Genomic DNA, 15,428 nt, shown 5'->3' with positions numbered 1-15,428 from the left:
ACTGGGCGCGGATGCAGAGCGCACTGTCTCATGGTTCTGGAAGGTGCTGGTGGGGTCGGGCTCCCAGTGAAGATGCTGGGCCAGGACGTGTTCCAGGCCTGTCTCCCAGCTGCTCCAGTCCTCACATGGAGCTCTCCCTATGCGTGTCCCCTTTTCATAAGGACACCAGTCATAATGGAGTGAAGAGGGACCCACCCTATTTACTTATTTTATGAAATTACATCTGCAAGAACCCTATTTCCAAATAAGGTCACATTCTGAGGCAGTGGGGGTTAGGACTTAAACAAACGAATTTCAGGAGGACACAATTCAACAAGAATCGGTCAGTGTTCCTCAAACTCCAGGTCATTTTTCAAACCACCTCTGTGGCTGCTCTCAGAATAATATTCCACCTAGACCACTATTTGTTGGCTACTAGCAGGCAGATTTTAGCAAGACCGTAACTCTCTATACTGTAAATGGAAAGCCAGCATCACGTGGCGTAGGAGTGTTAATGGTAAACGTAATACAGAAAAGACACAGGTATGAGCAGAAATAACATAATACACAGAAGCACTCAACTATGGAAATAAGCTTTTGTCAGCGAGCTACCCCGGATCATTGCCCCGTCCCCTGGGGCTGCAGATGCCCTCTGGAGAACACGTGGTCTAACCTGGGTGCGGCTGGGAGGCTTTTCGAGAACTAACACCAGAAGCGAAGAAGGCAGGCTCAGCATGAGAATTTCAGGCTCTCTGAGCCGGTGGGAGTGGGGACAGGCTGTGGTCTGCTGCGTCTTTGGGGAGAGTGTGAGTCTAATTACTTTGCTGACACAGGACCACAGCTCAGAGGATCCGAACTATCTTGTAAGTCACATTTTATAGAAGAGAACAGTGAACTGCAGAGAAGTGAAGGCCGGTCAGTGCTGGGGCAAGGCTGGAACCCACCCGATGCTCTCACTTCAGTTCAGTTAACCCCTTGGCAGTCTGGAGCCTCCAGTGCCGGGGACCAGAGCCCGTTTCTTGGCATCCTGCCGTCGGTCAGAAGTGAGGCTCACACTGCAGTGAGGCTGTCTGGGGGTGACGAGGTTACAGACGGTGTTTCCGTGCATCTTTAGGAGCTCATTTTGGTTTATTATTATCAAAAGAGAAGGTGAACTTGGGGTGAAGACGGGTTGCCTAATGGTCCTCCAACTGTTTGCTGGAGGGAGTTTTGTGTTGCTGTTTGGTTGGTGGCTTTTAATTTTTTGAAAATATAGTCATTGCAAAGGGATAAAATCCACACAACGCTAAAGGTCGGTGATAAAAAGTTTTCTTCCCAGTTAACCTAAATCCTGGGAAGCGGTCGCTGCTCCTGTTTTCCGTGTGTGCCCTGCTAGCGGTATGAAGGTGGCGGGGTGTGGGGGCATGTCGCCTACACATGAGCACTGATGAAATATCTGAAATGAATTTCACCAGAATCAATAACTTTGGGAAAAACCCCTCAGTCTCCACTGATCCAGAGTTTCTGCCCTCCCTCCTGTTTAACTCATTTTCTTTTTCTTTTCTCTTCCTCTAATTACATTTTAATCCTTTCCTATTTCTGGGTTGAGAACACAGGACAGGAACAAGCGGGGTGTTTTTATTTCCAGTGTGTAGACAGGCACACGCGGGCGAGGGCAGTGATGTGACCTGCCCGGGCCCCAGCTCTTCTGATCCCAAGCCCACGCGCTCTGCCTGTGCCGCGGTCCGGAGCGGGGAACTGTTTTCAGCTGGGGGACAAATGTACACGGTATCAGGCCGATGTGTCTCCTGTTGGAGGAACTTTGTCTTTTCTCTCCGCGGTTCTCCTGAGACTGTACATGGTTTACGGATGCCATGGAGGCACGCTGAGCTCGTGAGTTCAGCTTAAAAAAAAACACAGCGTGCTGTGCGGGTGGGAATTCCTGGTAACGATTTTCAGCAGGAAGCGGGGAATTTAGAGCTGATGCTGTGAGAGCTGCCGGCTGAGTGATGGAGAGGTCGTCAGAAAGCCGCTGAGGTGAGACCATCACACGGGAGGGAAGGTGGGAAGGTGGGGCAGGAAACCCTGGGTCGGAGACATTCCGAGGGTGAAAGGCTGCCTGGGGGGCCCGTGGGAACCAGACCTGAGCGGGGGGGTGGAGGGGGGGAAGAAGCTCAGGAAGGAGGGTCACAGCACGAAACGCTCTGGGGGCCTAAGGGTGGGCTTCTAGGAGATGGTGTTGGCTTTGGTGATGAGCGAGTGGGTTTGAGTGAGTGGAGCCTGTAAAGTGGCAGAAAGGAAGCCAGATTGTGTGTGTGTGTGAGACAGACAGAGAGAGAGAGAGAGAGAGAGAGAGAGAGAGAGAGACCGAGGGGAGGCCACTTAATGGTCACACGCACCTCCGTCTGGTTTCGGCTGCAGCTTGATGAGGTTAGACCGGCCAGGCCTTGATTCCGAAGCCTGGCCCTTCTCCCAAGAGCACCAGTGCTGGCTAACGAGGGCAACTCGAGCAAATCCACAGGAAAGAAAAAGGAAAGTGATATTTTAATTTTATCCAGCCTGACATAACCACCGTCCGCAAGGACTGTGCCTGCCATTCTGAATCTTGAATGCATCAATGCATTATTTTAGGGACCAGAGATGTGCTCTGGCCAAACTGGCTGTGACATGAATAAACACTGTTTTTCTACTAAATTCAGCTATAAAAGGACTAGAAAACTTCCCATGGGGATGGGAAAGAAAGGAAAGAAGGAAGGAAGGGAGTAAGAAAGAGAGAGAAAGAAAGAGAAAGAAAGAAAGAAAGAAAGAAAGAAAGAAAGAAAGAAAGAAAGAAAGAAAGAAAGAAAGAAAGAAAGAGAAAGAAAGAAAGAAAGAAAGGAGGAAAGAAAGGAGGAAAGAAAGAAAGGAAAGAAAGGAAAGAAAGAAAGAAAGAAAAGAAAGAAGCAGAAACCTGCCATCAGAAGGCAGACAAGGGCCGCGGGGCTGGCTGGCTGGGTGGCTGGTGGCCCCGTGCTCTCCAGACTGACTGGGAGGAGGACACCTCTCACTTCCTTCCGCTGCGTCCTCCTTGTTTTCCTTGGGGGTGGGGGGGGGGCTATTAAATCCCATGGAGCTGTAGGCAGTATTTTGTTTTACCTGATTCATCTCACACAAGGTTCAAGGGCTCTGGCTGTAGAAACCCAGGAACTCCCTCCTTCACCAACTAGTAAATTCACAGTGACGTTCATCGTGTTTCCTGGGGCTGGTGGTGTCCATGGTGCCTCAGCGCTCCAGAGTCACACCCACACAGATAAGGGTTTGAGACCCGGCTCTGCTCCTTCACAGTTACCAAGACTTGGATCTGTGAAAACGTCTGGTCAGTTTCCACAACTGTATGACGAGGAAAATACGCATCTTGGGGGGCTCTAGGAAGGATTAAATGAGATTATACATGTTTATACAGTGTGTTCCACGCCCTGTGCTGTGGTCGTCTCCGTGGTGATAATAATAGTGATGATGACGATGATACGGAATCCTGTCCCAGCAGGTCACCCTTCTTTTTCATCAAACGCAAAATTAAAATGAGCCGTCAGAGGAGAAAAAGAAGCTCTAATTGCTCTGCTTCAGAAATCAACGTCTGTTGCCCCGAAGCACAGGCTTTTCACAGCTTTATAGAATCTCAAGCCTTTTGCACAAGAACTTCTAAAAGAAATTCTCCCTGATCAGAAATCCAAGACTTTTTTTTCATCTACAGATAAGAAATCCTACCATATGCTTGAGCACCGCCACCTTCAGCAAGTCACCTCACCCCCTGGGGCGCACGACCCAGGGGTCTAGTCAACTTTGTCAGTTAAACGAAAGGCGGCCAGAACTTTAGAATGTGGGTGCTGGCCTGGGGGTCCCTGTGCACTGTGACCATCAACCAGAAGTGACGGGAGGTGCAGGGGGGAGGCTCGGAATCCCCGGAGGGTCTGTCCTGGGCGACCTTGGGCGAGTCACTCAGCTTTGTGTGTCTGTATCCTCCCCTGTAAACCAGAGGTGGATGGGCCTCTTGTACGGGGCTGACCCCAGGGACTAGAGAAGGACTCAGTGTCAAGACGGGAACCCTTCTCTTCCTCCCTTCTCAGGGCACCTGGGATTACCTTCACCAGGAACTCGGAACACAGACTCCCTCAGATTTCAACGCCAGCAGAGGCAGTGGCACGCACCCCCAAACTGCACCCAGAACCGGAATCCTGTGGAGGTAAACCTTTTATCAAAGAGTAGAGGGCATCCGGGTCAGTTACAGGTGCCTGACTGTCTTGTCAATAACTAACCCTGAAGTCTGTCGCCCAGGGACGTGTGGACGCCAGACTGCGCATTATGAAATCCATCTTCACCACTTTCCACTCTTCCTTGCCTTTGACCCCCACTGCCAGGATGGCCTTCGGGGCCCATGACTCAATCCGTTCCTCTGTTCTCCTGTCCTTCTCTTGGCCCAGCACAGCCCTCTCAGTTGCCCGTCCGCTGTCTTCTCCCCAGGCCAGAGCACCCGGCACACAGCCGAGCTGGGGACCGCGGGCCAAGCTGGCCCAGAGTTTCAGCTCCTGGGCTCACGTTTGCACGCGGGGGCCCACACCGGTCACTCTCCCCTTTCTGAGATGACCATTTGATCTCTCTTCTCTTGGACACCCTCCCACATTCTCTGCCTGTCTCCTAGAAGGCGTGCCTGCTTCATTCTCTGCGCAGAAAACAGAAGCCCCAGCCGGTCTGGGCCGGGCCTGGGGCTCTGCATTTCTAACATGCTCCCCATGATGCCGGTGCTTTGAGTCGTAAGACTAGATTCTTACTCAATCTTTCTTTTTCAGGCTGTTTTCATCATTGTAAGTAGGCTCTAGGGGCCTTCATTCTTCAAACCTCTTATTTGTGGTTTTTTGGGTTTTTTAATTTTTAAAAATTTGTTCTGTTTTTGGCAGGGGGGAAGCAATCAGGTTTGTTTGTTTGTTTGTTTATTTATTTAATTACTGGAGGTAGTGGGGATTGAACCCAGGGCCTCGTGCATGCTAAGTTTGCGCTCTACCACTGAGCTACACCCTCCCTCCGCCTTTGAGGTTTGAAAACATCTCTGTCAAAATACTGTCCCATTTTCTCTTTCTCCTTTTAAGACAACTCTCGTGGAGAGAACTTCCTACCGAAGCCGTCTACCCCATTCCGACGTTCACCTTCTTTCTGATTTCCAAAGTAATACACACTCATGAGAAAAAAATTATGAGTGAGGCTAGCAGACCCAGACATCTCTGCTGGGGTGTAGCCGAGCGCTCAGATCTCCACGTGCTGGGGTTTCTCTGTCTTGTGGCTGCTCCACCTTCTCTTGGGTGCTGCCCTTGTCCGCAGGGTCCCAGCTGGTCCCCCCAGGCTCCCCGGCACCACCCCCACCTCCAGACCACGGAGGGCGTGACGAGGAGGTGGAGGCAGAGCAGCTGCCCCCCACGGGGTGAGATCTAGAATTTGCTCCCATCACTTCTGTTCACTTCCTTAGGCTAGAATTTAGTTCACGGCTACACCTGATGGTAAAGGAAGGTATCACTAGTTAGTGCTCTGTGACAAAGCACTTCCAACTTTTGTGGCTTAAATCAATACCATCTATTATCGCTTACGAATATGGTGATCAGGTGGGCAGTTTATCTAGCCTCGGCTGGGTGGCTGCATGCACCTGCCATCAGCTGCGCATCGCGTAGGTGGCTCTGCTGACCTTGGCTGGGCGATCTCGGACGCTGGGCGGGGGCTGGTCTAGGACTGTCTCAGCTCTCGTGCACCTGGTCTCTCCTCCTCCAGCAGGCTAGCCTGGGGCTCACTCTCCAAGCATGGAAGGGTTCCAAGAGAGCCGGGAAGGGAGCAAGATCGCTTCCACCAGAGTCTGCTGGCCAAAGCAAGTCACGAGGCCAGCTCTGATTCAATGGGCGGGGTAAAAAGGTTCCACCTTTTCATGGAAGAAGCTGCAAAAGATGTGGATATCAGACAGACTAAGAATTGGGACCATTAAAAAAAATCAACCCATCACAGGGAGACTGGGGAATTTAGTTTCCAGCTAAATGGCCACATGCCAAGATAAAACTCCAATGGTTCCATTTATAAAAGGAAGAAAGAGAGAATGGATATTAGGCATAATTTATAGACTCTGCCTCAGAAGGAATTACAGTTCCCTATTCATCTTCCCCAAATGGAGGCTCCACTCGCAACCTCTTGCTATAAATCGTAATATTACCATTCGGACAAAATTTCTATCCTTCTTAACTAGTGTGCATTTTTGATTTCCCTTGACTCTGCTGACCTAGGAACTTACTCCTTGACCTCTTAATCCATAAAACAAATCAAGTTCACTTGGTTACAAACATTTTGGGAATTTAATATGTATAGTCTTTGTTATTTTGTATTGCAGCATTTTTATGTAAGCCTACTTTATACATACGCTCATTTTATACACATTTTATTTTTATAGTAAAAAACATAATTTTTATACAAATCTACTTTTTCTCCCTCTTATTCAACTAGTTAAAAAAATCCCAAACAATAACTAAATATTATCATTTCCCCCAAAATCCAACAGCCCAAATCTGAACAGATCAAGTATATCTTGATATCTTATTACACACTACTAAGAACACATGAGATTTGGGGGATTCTTTAATATGGACAGATGTTTTACATTTAAATCAAAATGTACAGTCATGCTTAAATTTAAAATAATTTTCTCATTATTGCTTAAAGTGAATGGGGTCTTTTTTGGATTGATAATAGCTTCTGGAGTTTCTCATCATTGGTTTTCAATAACTGTCCATAAATTGCTTTGACTTTTTTTTCCAGTTTCATTGAGAAATAATCGACATATATTAATGTGTAAATTTAAGGTGTACAGCATGATGGTTTGATCTACATATATTATGAAATGATGGCCACACTAGGTTCAACCAACATCCATCTTGTCATATAAATCCTACATATAAGTGACACCATACAGTGTTTGCCTTTCTCTGACTTACTTCGCTTAACATAATGCCTTCAGGGTTCATCTGTGTTGTCACAAATGGTAGGATTTCCTCATTTTTTATGGCTAAATAATGTTCCATGGTATCTATATACCACAACTTCTTCTTTATCCATTCATCCAACTATTACTGTATTACTGTTTATTTCTTCTTTTAGCTCTGTTATATTTTTTGTGGTATTTATATGTATATATGTATTTAAGTCCTCCAACATTGGGCACAAAATTATTATAATTGTTATATCTTCTTGATGTATTGATGCCTTTATCATTATATAATGACCATGTCTCTTTTTACCATTTTTGTTTAAAGTCTATTTTGTCTGATATAAGTATAGCTACCCCTGCTTTTTTCTTTTTTGGTTACCATTTGCTTGAAATATCTCTTTCCATACCTTTACTCTCAGTCTATGTCTGTCTTTAAGGCTAACGTGAGTCTCTTGCAGGAAGCATTTTGTTGGATCTTGTGGGGTTTTTTTTCTTTTTAATCCATTCGGCCTTTCTATGTCTCTTGATTGGAGAATTTAATTCATTTACAGGTAAAGTAATTACTAATAGAGAAGGACTTACTGTTGCCATTTTGTTGTTTTCTGGTTATTCTGTAGATTCATTGTTTTTTGTTTCTTATCTTGCTGTTTAATTTGTGTGTGTGTGTGTGTGTGTGTTTTGATGTGCGTCAGTATGCTTTGACTTCTTTATCGTATTCTTTTGTGTAATTACTGTAAGATCTTTCCTTGTAGTTGTTATGAGGCTTACATAAAATATCTTAAAATTGTAACACTCTGTTTCAAACTGATAACAAAGTCAACAGAATTCATGTACTCTACACTTTAACTTCTTCTTCCTTTCACATTTTAGGTTATTGCTATGACTATTCACATTAAAAAATTATTGTGTAGCTAATAAAAAATTGTTGTATTTATTTTTGCTACTTAAAAAAAAACTTTTAAACTAGATTTGTAAGTTACACACCACTATTTCCATATTGCAGAATCTAACTATGACCATATATTTACTATTATCACTAAGATTTACACTACTTTTTTTGTGTGTTTTAAGGTGTTAATTAGAGTTCTTTTACTTCCACTCATGACCTCCCTTTAGCATTTCTTGTAAGGCAGGTCTGATGGCAATGAACTCCCTCAGCTTTTGTTTGTTTGTGAAAGTCTCTCTCCTCCCTTCATTTCTGAAGGACAGTTTGACCAGGTATAGAATTCTTGATTAACAGTTATTTTTCTTTCAATATTTTGACTATGTTATCCCATTCTCTCTTAGCTTGAAAAGTTTCTGTTGAGAAATCCACCCAAAATGGTCTTATGGGGTTGCCTTGTGTGTAACTTTCTATCTTTTCTCTTACTGCTCTTGAAATTCTTTGCCTTTGACTTTTGACAATTTATAATGTGTTGCAGTGTAGACCTATTTGGATTCAACCTATGTGCGGTTCTTTGGGCCTCATGGATCTGGACGTCTGTTTCTTTCCCAAGGTTTGGGAAATTTTCAGCCATTATTGCTTTAAACATACTTTCTGTCCCTTTCTCTTCCCCTCTTCTCTTTCTGGCATTCCTATAACACGAATATTGTTTCTTTTCACTGTGTCTCATAATTTCCATAGGCTTTTTTCACTCATTTTCATTCTGTTTTTTTGCTCCTATGCATGGGTAATTTCCAATGTCCTATCCTCTGATTCTTTCTTCTGCATGGCTGAGTCTATTTTGAAACTCTATTTTTCTTAGTTATTGTATTTTTCAACTCTAGGATTTCTGTTTGCTTTTTTTTTTTTTCCCAATGGTTGCTATTTCCTTGTCAAACTTCATTTTGTTCATGCATTGTCTTCCTAATTTCATTAAGTTTAGTTTTGTTTTTAGTAGTTCACTAAACTTCCTTAAAAGGATTTTTCTGAATTCTTTGTCTCACAGCTCACAGACCTCCATTTCTTTAGGTTCAGTTACTGGAGCTTTATTACTTTCCTTGGGTGGTACTGTATTTACCTGACATTTTGTGGTCCATCCTTCCTTACGTTCGTGTCTGTGCACTTGAGTAACTGGGCACCTCTTCCAGACTTTTCATAGGTTTGCTTTGGCAAACCTTTGGCAGAGAAAGTTCCTCACCAGTCAGCTCCTTTCGGGCTTCTGGGTGTGCCTGACGGCAGTGTCTTTGGGTAGGTGGAACTTGCTATTATGGTCCATTTTTGGGCAAGGCAACTGCTCACGCTCTGGGGTTGAGGGTGTGCGCCACTGGCTGAGAACAGTTGGATACAATTGCTGACTTGGTTCCCTACTCAAGGGAGGCAGTAGGATGGGCTCCGCAGTTGCCCGGATTCTCTGGTCAGGCTGACTGGAGGTTCAGGACGGGGTACTATATTCAGTAGTGGGTGGGGCAATGACTTAGCCTCCTACCCTGAAAGGGCGGCAGGCCAGGGCCAACGGCCTGTATAGCCTGCTATGTGGGGGCCTGAATCAGGCCTGAGTGTGCAGTGAATTCCCTGGCCAGATAAGCCCTCTGATTTTGCTCTGCAGGTGGGCGAAGCCCCGGGCTGTGCTCTTCGTGGAAGGGACAGCCTGCACAGGGCTGTTGAAGGCCATGCAGCCTCCCATGTGCTCTGGTTAGGTTCCCTGGTCGGTCAGGCTGAAAGCTGCATGCAGAGATGAGCAGGGCTGCAACGTGGATTCCCTGCCCGGGCGCAGCGAGAGAAGCAACTCTAAAACTGATAAAGCTCTTTGTTGTCTTAACTCGAGCCAACCTTCACCCCAAGCTCCCTGGCTGAGCAGGGCCACTGGCTTCACTCTGCAAACTATTGGCTCTGTCTGCCCGCCTCCCTCTTAGCTTGAGTGCCACTGGGCTGCACCGCTTTTAGGTGATTTCCTCTGCCCTACTGGTCAGGCGGGGTCAGAAGTCCCTTCCCACAGTGGGTGGGGCTGTATCTCAGCTCTTTCAAATCTGGGGAGGATGGGAAGGGGTCCCTCCAGGCTACTCTCAATTTCCCAAACAGGCTTTCTCATGGGGTGGGGTCAGCAGCTACGCTCAGCCTTGGCTATGAGATAACCCCCCTGCCTGAGTGTAGCAGGCCTGGTTCTGGCTCTGCTCTGGGGATATCATTCTGCCCGACCACCTCTTGGCCTGAGCACCACAGGGCCGCACAGTCCCCAGGGGTGGTCACCAGCCTATCTGCTCAGAGGGGGCTGGAAGGTACTCTCCACAGCCGGTGGGGCTGGGACTAAGCTGTTTGCCTGCATGTGGCCAAACAGGGCTGGCAAAGTTTTAGGGTGAGCAAAACTCGTTTAAAGATCCGAGTCAGGCAGATCTGACCGTGCCGCGTTCCCTGGTCAGAGTGCACCCCTGACTGGATTCTGCAGCTGAGCAAAGCTGCTGCTCGGGGTTACTCCTCGGGCCTGCAGGTCTGAACTTAGCCTGCCAAGATCCGGGAGCCGGTTGTTGCCAGCCCCTCCCCCATCTCCATCACAGTCAGATTCCCAGGGGTTGAGCCCACAGATTCCCCTGCAGTCGCTGTGTGGTGAGAGTGGAGCTGGGGCTCCCACAGAGTGACTGACCGTGCTGGGGAGGCTGCTTGTCCCCCCCGGCTCTCCTTTCCTGCTGGAGGAACCCAGGATCAGGGGTGACCTGTCTGCTGCGCTGTTCGGGGAGGGGCTGTGTGGTCAGCGTGTACTGATTCTCTCACCTTTCAGTGTGTCTGTCTTGGTCTCTGGGGTTCAGGAGTGTTTTAGCCTCACCCCACGTTCCAGGACTCTCTCAGCTGTGTCTTGCTCTTGAAGAGTGGTTAATTGTTCTTCTTGTAAGGGGAGGGCAGTCAGGAAGGACCTACGTCACCATCTTGGTGACGTGACCCCTGCTTTGATTTTAAATCCTATTACTTGGGAGCTGTTTGTCCACCTAAAGGATGGGAGTGCAACCATCGGAGACCCCGGTGGGGCCGTCCTCGTCTGTTTGTCTGGAGTTCCACGCTGGAGACTGAACAGACCACAGAGCACGTCATCACCCTGCGCGTAGGGAACCTCAGCACAGGCAGGCGGTCCCCGGCGAGCGCGGTCTCTCTGCTCCTCTGCACTGTCCCTGTGCCACAGATTAAATGGGAGAATTTCGCTTGGTGTTTCTCAGCGTGTCCAGTAGCACCAACTGTAAAGCATCTGCTCCTTTTCTGTTGCAGAGCATGACAGAATTTCTCAGAAGGTCTAAATTTATTATAAACCAGGATGTGACTGTCATCTTGAACTCTGACTTCCCAACTAATTTTTTTAAAAGAGGGACGAGAGGACAATGTTGTGTGGGAGGAGGGGATGATATGAGTAGGATCAGGGGGCACACCAGCCCTCCAAGATGCAGGGGTTACTGGGTAAGGTTTTTCTACAACCAGAACTGGAAACCGTGATGCTGGGCGTTCTGGAGTGGCTGGGGTTGCCCCGACTTGGACTATGCAGACATATAAATGGATCATAAGAGAGACAAGTGATCACATTATCTCCTGCATTTTCCTGTGTGGGTCTCATATGTGAGAGATTTTTGAAATTCAGGAATTTCTCTTTAAAAAAAATCCTCTCAAAAGGCATATTATGCTTAAGACTACTCATTAGTAGTCAGTAACATGCCTCAGAGAAAGGCATACATACCTGTAGTCACGTTTCAAGATGTAAAGAGAGATTGCAGCTGGTTTAAATCTCTCATTGGCCCCTAGAAGCAGGGACTGAGTGAAGATGTCGGGGTGTGAAAGCCAGAGAGAGCAGAATACACAGGACTTCCTGCGGCTGTGGAGGGCACATCTCTTCTAAAAGGATCTCTGTACATCAAATAAAACCCTATTCCTCAAGTAAAACATTTCTGCGAGCCACACCGGCCCTGTGTAATGCCTGCGCCCTTTGGCTGAAATTGAGTCCTGGTCCAAAAGCTCGTACCAGTCCTGGTTTGTCCCAGACTGACATGTGACTTTCTGTTTTAAAACGGGGGGTGCCCCACCCCAGCAGGGGTAAGCGGGTCACCCTGCTGCACGTCACCAGTGCTCATGGCGGAAACGTGAGAGTGGAGGAGGAACGTTCCAGGCCCAGCGGGAGCACGGAGGAGGCAAAGGCACATCCACGGGAGGTCCCCCGAGGCCGCTGTCAAATCCAAGAGTTCCCACATCTGATGGAGCTTAAAGTGCTGTGGTTCAGCAGACAACCGGGCCTGCTGTAGGTCTCCTCTGAGAACAACGACAGACCTACTTTAGGATGTGGGACATGCCCGTGTGGCTGGAGGCCCACCCCGCACCCCCAAAAGCCTGGTACAGAAGGGACACTTTGATAGGTTACAAAGCTACTTTGAAATAAAATACATGGGTGGGTCAGGATCCTCTGTTAGGGCTCCTTTGTACAATTTCAACTGTTTTTAGTATTAACTCTGAACACAGCTCTTTTTAAAGCACAGATTATTACAGAGACATGAAAAACTGCCAAGTGTGATAAGAGTTAACAGCCCCATTATTGCAGCACAGAGATGCAGAGTCATTCAAGGTCTCCCAAGTGACGTCACCCCACGGCTGGACCAATCATAAGGCGGCAGCTTATAGACTGGAAGTGCTGTTTGATCTCCCACCTAATACCAGGTCTGCACCTCCTTCGATATTTTCCCCAATTTATTGAAGATGGCAAACCCCCCAGCACCTAAAACTTGTACAGCCCATTGACTCTAAGACTGAATTATACCAATTAATTTTCATAGTGTGGTCATATGTGGTTTTTTAATTGATGGCAAGGGTCCGGTGTCACACGCTTGGGTGGGAGTCTCACTATAGTACCCTGTTTGCTGGGCATGACGGAGGGCCACTGTCTTAGTCTGTTCAGGCTGCTGTATGAGCCACATGCTGGGTGGCTTATCAACAATGCAAACTTATTTCTCCCAGATCTGGAGGCTGGAAGTCCAAGCTCAGACACGAAGGTGGTTGGGTTCTGGTGCAGGCCCTCTTCCTGGCTGTAGACTGCAGCTTCTCACTGTGTCCTCACGTGATGGAAGGGAGCTCTGGGGTTTCTTGTATAAAACCACTGATCCCAGCCACGAGGGCTCTGCCCTTGTCACCCAGTCACCTCCCAAAGGCCCCGCCTCATCATGCCATCACCTTGGGGATTAGGATTCAATACACAAATTTGGGGGAACATAAATGTTCAGACTGTGACAGCCACCTTCACCCTACAGGGCTAGGCTCAGGTCTTATAAGGTAACATACGGCCTGGTGTACAGTAAATTCCGAGTAAATATTTCCTTTCTTCATAATTCCCAAACCAGTATTCCAGGATAAACTTCTAGGTTTATTCTCTCATCTTGGAATAAGAAGAAAAGATCGAGGAAAAAAAAATGGCAACAAAGTGCAATCCATTTTAGAAAACTTTCCTGAATAAATGCTTTAAATTAGTAAAGTTTTAAGCAGAAAAAAAAAGAGAAAACTTTGATTACCTCTGCATTTGCTATCTTCAGTGGACTCTTGTAGAGGAACAAATGAACAATGTTCTATTTATTTGCAGTTTGATGACAAATTGAAGCCACAACCTTCTAAATTATTTAAGATCAATAAATATCATTTCGAACTACTTTCTCAATGACCAATGGCCCTGCTTCAGTCAAAGATCTGCTAACATTTTTATTTAACAAAGCTACAAGATACCACAACTAGCAAACATTGGTTTGGAAAGTTAAATAATATTAGGGTACAAAGTCAATGTTACTCCCATAATGATTAGCAAAGTTATTTAGCTTTCTGAGTGCCAAACTACTCCCAAATCTTATTTTACAAACATTATTGAAAACTTATTAGAACTGTATTGCCTGCTGTGATTACAGATTTCAAGTAAAATTCCCATGTTATCTGGAATCTAGACTTAACAGGCTCAACTAAGAGTTTGTTGGTCTCTCTGGAGTGTCTCCAGCTTTCCCAGTTTGAAGGTGGGGGGTACATTTGTTTGTCATTAAGTACTTGGAGTTCATAACATAAGGGAAGAAGTTTTATAGACTCTTCATATCAAATTGACATAAAACCTGAAAATGGCTCATGGAATAGCAAACATGGATTTGTGATAGGATTTCCTACTAGAATTGTTATAATCTTAGGCTCCCAAATAACACAGATTTTAAAATGATCTGAAGTACAACCAGATATGAGATGTAGATGAAATATATTGGATATATCATTTAAAATGTGTGTCCAATGGAGTTGACATTTTAAAAGAAGAAAGGCAAACTGAATTTAAATATTGTCTATAAAAGTCAGTATTAATATCCCGAGCCTGGTTGAATCAGTCAAAAGCAAAAAAAAAAAAAAAAAAAAAAAAAAAAAAAAAAGTTTAATAAAATTTCAAATAAAATGGTTCAATGTTTTTAGAGTTCAATTTTTTTAATCTAAGGTATTAAAGTAAACATAAAAACCCTTGTGGTGAGAAAGTCTGTAGGGAATAAAATATTCTGGGTAGTTTTCAAAAAATTAATCTTGTATTATATTAATTATGTTTATATTATTTTAAGGAAAGACATTTATTTATTTATTTATTTGCTTATTTTTAAGGAAAGAGATGTTAAACACACAGTAATCTGACTTTTTCCCCCCAGTCTATGGTGGTCTGTAACGGGCAGTGGAAGACTACAACTTACTGGCTAAATCTGGCTATTGACTGCTGTGTTAATAAAGTTTTCTTGGAACACAGCTGTACTCATTCATATGTATTGTCTGTGGTTACTCTGGCTACAACTACAGAATTGAGTAGTTGGAACTGAGGCCATCCAGTGTTGTGGTATGCTGGAACGTGTTTCCAAATAAAATGAATGGTAAAATTGTTATTTAAAAAAAATCCATAGGTACTTGAGTTTAAAAGTAACATTTTCAATGTTAAGACATATTTTCTTTAGGATTTCTTTTTAACCATTAAAACCCAACAAAAGCTGCACCTTCTAAATCAGATATTTAAAACGTTTCAGATAAAGATACTAAAATTTCAATCAGAAATATTTAGAGGTAAATGACTTACATTTGTAAATCCTATTATTGATCAGGAAAGATGGTCCTTAAACTAGACCAAGCTGTATGGTGGGCTTGTAACTGTAATTAGCGGAAGCAGGAGTTTCCAACATGCCTTGTAACACAAAGAACCCTGAATATCAATCAGCATGTCAGTGTGGTTTTCAAGCTGCACCACACACGAGTTTCCTCTGCCTCCTTAGCTGCATCCCTAAAATAGCTGAAGGTCAAAGTCAGACAGACATACCCTTGTCACTGACTGTGCTAGCCGTGATTAACACAAGTGGAGTTTACTTCTTCCACTAAAATTATGGAGAAAAAACACCCCCAAACTCAAGGGCAATCATTAGAACAATCTTAAGAGAAAAAAAAGGAGAGAAATAAATTAAAAAGGAACCTAACACCACGATCACCTCAGACTTCACTTTCACCAGAAGCCGGTTTTTGGAGTCACACATTTTTAACTGTTGCCTAAAGACA

The sequence above is a fragment of the Camelus dromedarius genome, chromosome 2 (genome assembly GCF_036321535.1).
Source record: "Camelus dromedarius isolate mCamDro1 chromosome 2, mCamDro1.pat, whole genome shotgun sequence".
In the NCBI taxonomy this organism is placed as follows: domain Eukaryota; kingdom Metazoa; phylum Chordata; class Mammalia; order Artiodactyla; family Camelidae; genus Camelus; species Camelus dromedarius.
Note: the sequence above shows the minus strand (reverse complement) of the source record.